Genomic DNA, 6,960 nt, shown 5'->3' with positions numbered 1-6,960 from the left:
ATTATCATCTGTCTTTCCCACTATTTTTGTACATCATCTTTTTCTCAGTGCCAACACAGTTTATGACACATGGCAGGCATGTGGTAACTGCACGAGTAATGTATAAAGTGTTTGGAAAAAGAAATGCTCTATAAATGCAAAGCAGGTTTATTTAGATGAAAAATAGAGATTCGGCATTGTCTTTTTAATTCACTTTTCATTTGCACAGTCTAAGCTGAGAGGAAAATAGGTGATTTCTTAATTTTAAGAGAATTGGAATAATATTTTATTCTGGTTGAGTTCATTATAACAAAATCAGTGAAGTCAGAATCTTTGAGTTAAAATATTATAAATTTCATGGGGTACCTGGGTGGCTCAATCAGTTAAACATCCAAAGCTTGATTTTGGCTCAGGTCATGATCTCAGGGTCCTGAGAGCAAGCCTTATGTTGGGCTCTGTGCTGAGTGTGGAGTCTCTCTCTCCCTCTGCTGCTACCCCCACTAGTGCATTCTCTCTCTCAAAAAAATTTTTTTTAATTATAAAATTGAGATTTATATCCAAATTCAAATTCATGTATTAAATACATAAGAACTACATATAACTTTCCATAATAGACAATGAAAACAAACATCTTAGTCTTGGAGGTTAAGGCTTATATAAAAACAAATCATTTTAGCTTTTAAATGATCACACACACTTACACAAAATGATCACACAAGATTTGTAAACACATTTTCACAGACTCAATTTTTTGATGACAAGATGTTAAATATATGAATCTGACAAGAAAATTTGGCTCTGTGAACATGCAAATGAGATTATGTATCTAGCACAGAGGTCACAGGATTCTTTGAATCATTATGAATTATTAGATATTAATAATCTGAGAAATAATCATGCCACATGAACAATGATAATTCAATGCAAAAAGTCTAAAGCCATGAAGAGATATTAATAAAGTAGTATATTATTATTTGTATTAGTCAACTCAGGCTGCCATAACAAAACACAGATTGAATGGCTTAAAGAACAGAAATATTATTTCTCACAGTACTGGAGGGTGGGAAGTCCAAGATGAAGGTGCCAAACTGATTTCATTCCTGGTGAGAGCTCTTCTGTTAGTCTGTAGGCAACCACCTTCTCACTGTGTCATCACATGACAGACAGAGAGAGAGAGAGAGAGAGAGCTCAGGCAGGGCTCTCTCTCTTTTTTTTTTTTTTTTAAGATTTTATTTATTTATTCATGAGAGACACACACACACAGAGAGAGGCAGAGACATAGGCAGAGGGAGAAGCAGGCTCCATGCAGGAAGCCTGATGTGGGACTCGATCCCAGGACTCCAGGATCACAACATGAGCTGACGCTCAACCACTGAGCCACCCAGGCCTCCCATCAGGGCTCTCTTCTTAATGAGGGTACCAGTCCCATCAGATTAGGGCCCTACCCTTATGACTTCATTTAACTTTTGTCACCTCCTCACAGGCCTTATCCCTAAAAACAGTCATATTGGGGGTTAGGGCTCAGCATATGAGTTTTGAGAGGACACAAACATTTAGTCCATAACACCTTTCAAAAGGAGAGAATATAATTTGGGTGAATATGCAAAAAAACTTTTAGAGGAAGAGGCTTTTAGGATTGACTTCAAAGGGCTTGGACTTGCAGAGTTGGAAGAGAAATTATTCCATGATCTAAATATTATATGTGGAAAGCAGAAGGAATATAGGATCTGTGTGGGGCTAGTGAGAATTTGCTTGATTGGTCTCCTGGTATGTGAGAGGGAAATGAATGGAAAGTAGGTGAATTTCAAATCATTGAGAAATTTGAATGGTGAGCTGTGGAGTTTGTACTTTATTTCATAAGCAATAGAGGGGGATCCCTGGGTGCCTCAGTGGTTTAATGCCTACCTTCGGCCCAGGGCGTGATCCTGGAGACCTGGGATCGAGTCCCACATCAGACTCCCTGCATGGAGCCTGCTTCTCCTTCTGCCTGTATCTCTGCCTCTTTCTCTCTGTGTGTCTCTCATGAATAAATAAATAAAATCTTAAAAAAAAATAAGCAATAGGAGCCCACACTTTTAAAAAGGAATTATATGATCAGAACTATTTTCACAGAATATTAATCTGAGAGAAACTTTAAGGAGCTGAAATTGGTAGCTTAGTACTAGTCTGGTTAGAAGGTTGTATTAATAGGAAGAAGGTAATGAGAGTCGAATCTATAACAGTGGTATCAGGTACTTACCCATGAGTCAAACATTGACCCTTCCTCAATAAGCCAGCTTTCTAACAATTCTAAACTTGTATATACCCAATTAAAATGCTCAATATTTACAAAGCAAAAATGATTAGAACTACAGGGAGAAATTGAAAATCCTCAATCACAGTAGAATATTTAAACTCATATCCCAAAATTAATGATAGGCTAAGCAGACAAAATGTTAAAAAAAAGATATAGAAACGTTGAATAATGCAAATAACTGTATTGATATTGGCTCAAATCAGAGAATACCATAGAACTAGAGAATGCTCTATGCAACAACTAGAGAATATACCTTGATGCTCTTTCTCCTTTCCCTGGATTCTCTTTTGCAGTCACCATTTCTCCCCTTTTCAAAAGAAAGGGCTACCTCTTACCCATTTCAAATCTTCTATGATGCATCCTCTTGGGGCATAGAAACCTCAGAGGTACAATACTGGTGTTGGAGAATTCTTGTTTAATCATAAACCTTTTATAGATCATTGTCTTTTCCTGTCTTACATGAATGTCTGTTTAAGGGTGAGTCATGGCATTAGGAAAGTGGTTAATTGGACCTGTGTTGGGATATTCCAATTCAGTAGTATGGCACAGTTGGAGCGATGACAGTTTTTATTTGACTGCCTCACCTCTTTCATATTCATATTTTGTCAAACATTAAGTTAACTCCTGAGGGAGTCATATCAAAGCAACCCACTCACTCTGGTGGGTCAGAAAGTCAGGCAGCAAGGACTAGGGGTGCTGTAGTCCCCATGCTATGCCTATAACCTTGCCAATCAAAGGGCTGGAGTCTCCAAGGGCTTATCCTAGTGAGAAGCAGCTTCTGAACAAGAAACTGGGAGGAAATGATAGATATGGCTTAACCAATATTTACCAATAATGGTGAAATAGAAGCTTTTCTTAACTATTATTAATAATAAGAAAATGTATCAACTATGTTGACAAAAAGTCTTGGTTATCTTTCTATTTTCCCATAGAAAATGATATGAAAAGTCATTTGAAGAGGTGATTAAAAGTATCAGCCCATGGGATGCCTGGGTGGCTCAGTGGTTGAGTGTCTGCCTTCGGCTCAGGGCGTGATCCTGGAGTCCTGGGATTGAGTCCCACATTGGGCTCCCTGCATGGAGCCTGCTTCTCCCTCTGCCTGTGTCTCTGCCTCTCTCTGTGTCCTTCATGAATAAATGAATAAAATCTTTAAAAGAAAAAATTAAAAGTATCAGCCCAAGACTATGGAAAAAGTGTTACAGAGATATGTTTTTTTTTTCAGAGATATGTTAATAATGATATTTTTTGTTCTTCTAGGTCATATGATGTTTGTGGACTTTATCATTCTTTTAAGATGTTTAATTTGTTGTGATTTCATACCTATCTTACTTTTATACCTATCTTCAAAATTAATAATATTGTATTCTTTTTTTTTTTAAAGAGGTCTGCACCTCCAGTTATGTTTGAACAAAACCTGAATCCATCCCCAGACCTCATATCTTTTTTCTATCTTTCTCTTCCTGTCTCGGTTTCATGTTTTTTATGTTCTTAAAAGCAGGACCTATACTAATATATATGGGATGTAGAGCAAAATAGTCTAAAAATATCACCTAGGATATAGTGCCCTAAATTTTTAAAAATGGCTTTATTAAATTAATTCCTCCCTCTCCAATGTTAATATGTTGTTCTAAGTATTAGATGCAATATAAGTATTAGCTGCAATATAAATACTTAACATATTTTAAGTTTTGCCAATAAGAACTTCTATTCTTATCTACTTGTGTATAAGGACGAGATTTTTTAAGTACTAGAGGTATAAATAAAAAATAGGACTAGCTAAATCCTGACTTATTCCAGCAATAAAGTAGTATTAACCCATGAATAAATAAACCTTTAAACACATTTAAAAATATTAGATGGTCAACTCAAACATCTGTGAAGGATATATAGCTTTTCACATTACTTTTAAGGGCATGCAAGCAAAAACATGTGGAGACAACTGATCTGGACAAATAACTATGCAAGGCTATATAAATCAATCATGCAACTCCTTTAAGGGAGCCACCATCTATTTTTAACTGTCCTGTTGGCAGATTTCAGCAGACAGCTGTATCAGACGGATGGAGGCTGCCTGACAGTTGGAAGAACACTTGTGTTGGCCCACTTATTTTCACTTGTGAAAACTTTTCAAATCCTAATATTTAAAAAATGCCACTGAGGCTAATAGTTTTATAGTTTGGGGGTGGAAGTAAGTCCCATTAGTGCTATATAATAGGTAGCATGGGGATCTCCAACAGGAGTTCTGGTTCAATTTCCTCAAGGGCCTCCTTCCTTTTATCTGTCGAGGAATCCTACATAATTGTTTATCAATAATTAGGTGTAAGTGACCGTGAAGATGGATTGATTGAGATCGCCTTGATGTTGTGTTTGACAAGTCCATACTGCAGGTTGGTTTTCAGTTGAGAATTTTCTCTGGATAACTGGGATTAAGTCTCCAGCTTTGGGGTGCTCTGAGGGGCTGGAGCACCAGTAATAGCTGACTTTTGAAGATAGGCAATCTCATTTCTCTCGTGTTATTCTAAGGGAAAAGGGTCTATGCAAAATGACCGTAACTCCAAACCCTTGCTCTTTTTATTTCTTCACCAACCACTTTCCTAGATTTGAATCTTATCAAAGGAGAGCAGATTCAGTTTGGATTCTAGAGCCTGTTAGTCCAGGGACTTTCTGTTTCAGTAGCAAGCCTGGTCCTTAATACTAGATTTCAGTAACAAAATTTTTGAAGTATATACAGTGACTTCTCCTGAATGCATATTGCCTCCAGGTGGACTGGATTAGGGCATAGATTGCCTCATAGACTGAAAAAAATCACCATTTTCCTTTCTTGGATCACTGCTGGGGTTCAGTGCTGGGCATCGGTTCTTCCTTTATGCTTTTGTGATAATTTTTTTTTTGCCATAAAACTCATTGAGTTTCTCTATGACTGGCTTGAATCCATACAATCCAGGTTCCCTATCTCAGGGAAAAGGCAGTAAGTACAGGTATCCCTTGTTTATCAAAATTTCACATTATACAATTTTGCTTTTATAGAAGATCTACATTAGTATCTGTTTTTTTGATAACTAGAAGACATTCAAAGAGAATTTTTGCTTTTATGAAAGAAAGTGAAAAATAAAGATAGCCTTTGGTGTTTATTTTTATGAAAGAAAGTGAAAAATAAAGATAGCCTTTGGTGTTTATAAAGATAGCCTTTGGTTATTATATAGGGGCAGCGTGGACCCCCAACAATGACAATGGCCCTGCTGACCTTCCCTGGGAACTAAACTCAGCATCTCAACGTCAAGCTGCCAGAGGTTTGGACTGTGCGAGCATCTGTGCTTTATCTGTTTATTTTGTGCATCCATTAGCAAGGTGTGTCCTAAGGTATCAGAAAAGCCTAACAGAAATTATTTTTGGGTCTGGGAATACTCAAAACATTTTCCATATAAATGAATGGTAATCACTTCTTTGCTTTGTGCCATTCTGGCTTACAAAAGGTTTCATAGGAATGTTCTACTTTTGCAAGGGAAACCTGTAGGAGGTCTCAAGTTACCTTAAGCAAAATTTCCCTCCCTGTGGCTTTGCTAAGAGGATAATGAATTTTCATACACCTGTTGTCCAAAGCCGAGGGTGTATTGGCCTTATCAGGGCATAAGTAAAAGGGAATATTCACTTGACTTTGCAGAGCAAAACCAACCATCCCCTCCAAAAAAATTCCAAAGTAATGTTCTATTTCCTTTTATCCTGGGATCACAGGGTAGCCAAAATAATAATAACGCTAATAGTTAATAAAACTAGGCTGCTGGAAATAAAACTTTCCAACTGGAAACAATTTGAAGTGGGAATGGAAGGCTTGAGTTTCTTCTGTGTATTTGGCCTCTCCCTTTTCTTACCAACTTCCTTTTGAAAGTTTGTAGAGTCAGCTTTTTTTTTTAAAGATTTTATTTATCATGACAGACACAGAGAGAAAGAGAGGCAGAGACACAGGCAGAGGGAGAAGCAGGCTCCATGCAGGAGCCCAACGTGGGACTTGATCCCAGGTCTCCAGCATCATGCCCTGGGCCGAAGACAGGCACTAAACCACTGAGCCACGCAGGGATCCCCTGTAGAGTCATTGTGAAACGTATATTTCTCCCTCCAGATATGCTGCATCATATTCAACAAACTTATCCTGAAACAATTCCAACATGTCACCTGTCACCATTTTGTTCCCAAAGACCTCCCTCCTAGAACCATCTTTCCTCTGCTCCCCTCAGGACTGATCAGTCTTTAGGCTGATCATGAGCAGTCATGGGGATCTTCACCTGCCTAGGCTTCTGGAGGGTTAAATTCAGTGTGACAGGATTTCAGGTGTAACAAGATGTTAAGTGAGATTGTTCCCCCCCTCTTGTCCCAGAATTATAAAATACAGATGTATGGAGCAGAGACACTTAGTTCTCCATATTCCAAAGAGAGCCACCAACTATACCTGTCTTCCAGGGCTTGAAGGAAGACTGGAGAGGTAGAATTTTGTCAGAGACAAGAAAAAAAAATCCAGCTGAGATAATGGTACATTTGACTGAGCTAGTGACAGTAGAGGTGGTGAGAAGGGGTCAAATTCTGGTCATATTTTGAAGAGAGAGTCAATTGGATTGGGTATGAGAAAGAGAGGAGTTACACATGACTTCACATTTTTAGACTATTGAAAACAAAAAATTCTGCACAGGGAG

Source organism: Canis lupus, chromosome 8 (genome assembly GCF_048164855.1).
Source record: "Canis lupus baileyi chromosome 8, mCanLup2.hap1, whole genome shotgun sequence".
In the NCBI taxonomy this organism is placed as follows: Eukaryota; Metazoa; Chordata; class Mammalia; order Carnivora; family Canidae; genus Canis; species Canis lupus.
This window is presented reverse-complemented; position numbering follows the sequence as displayed.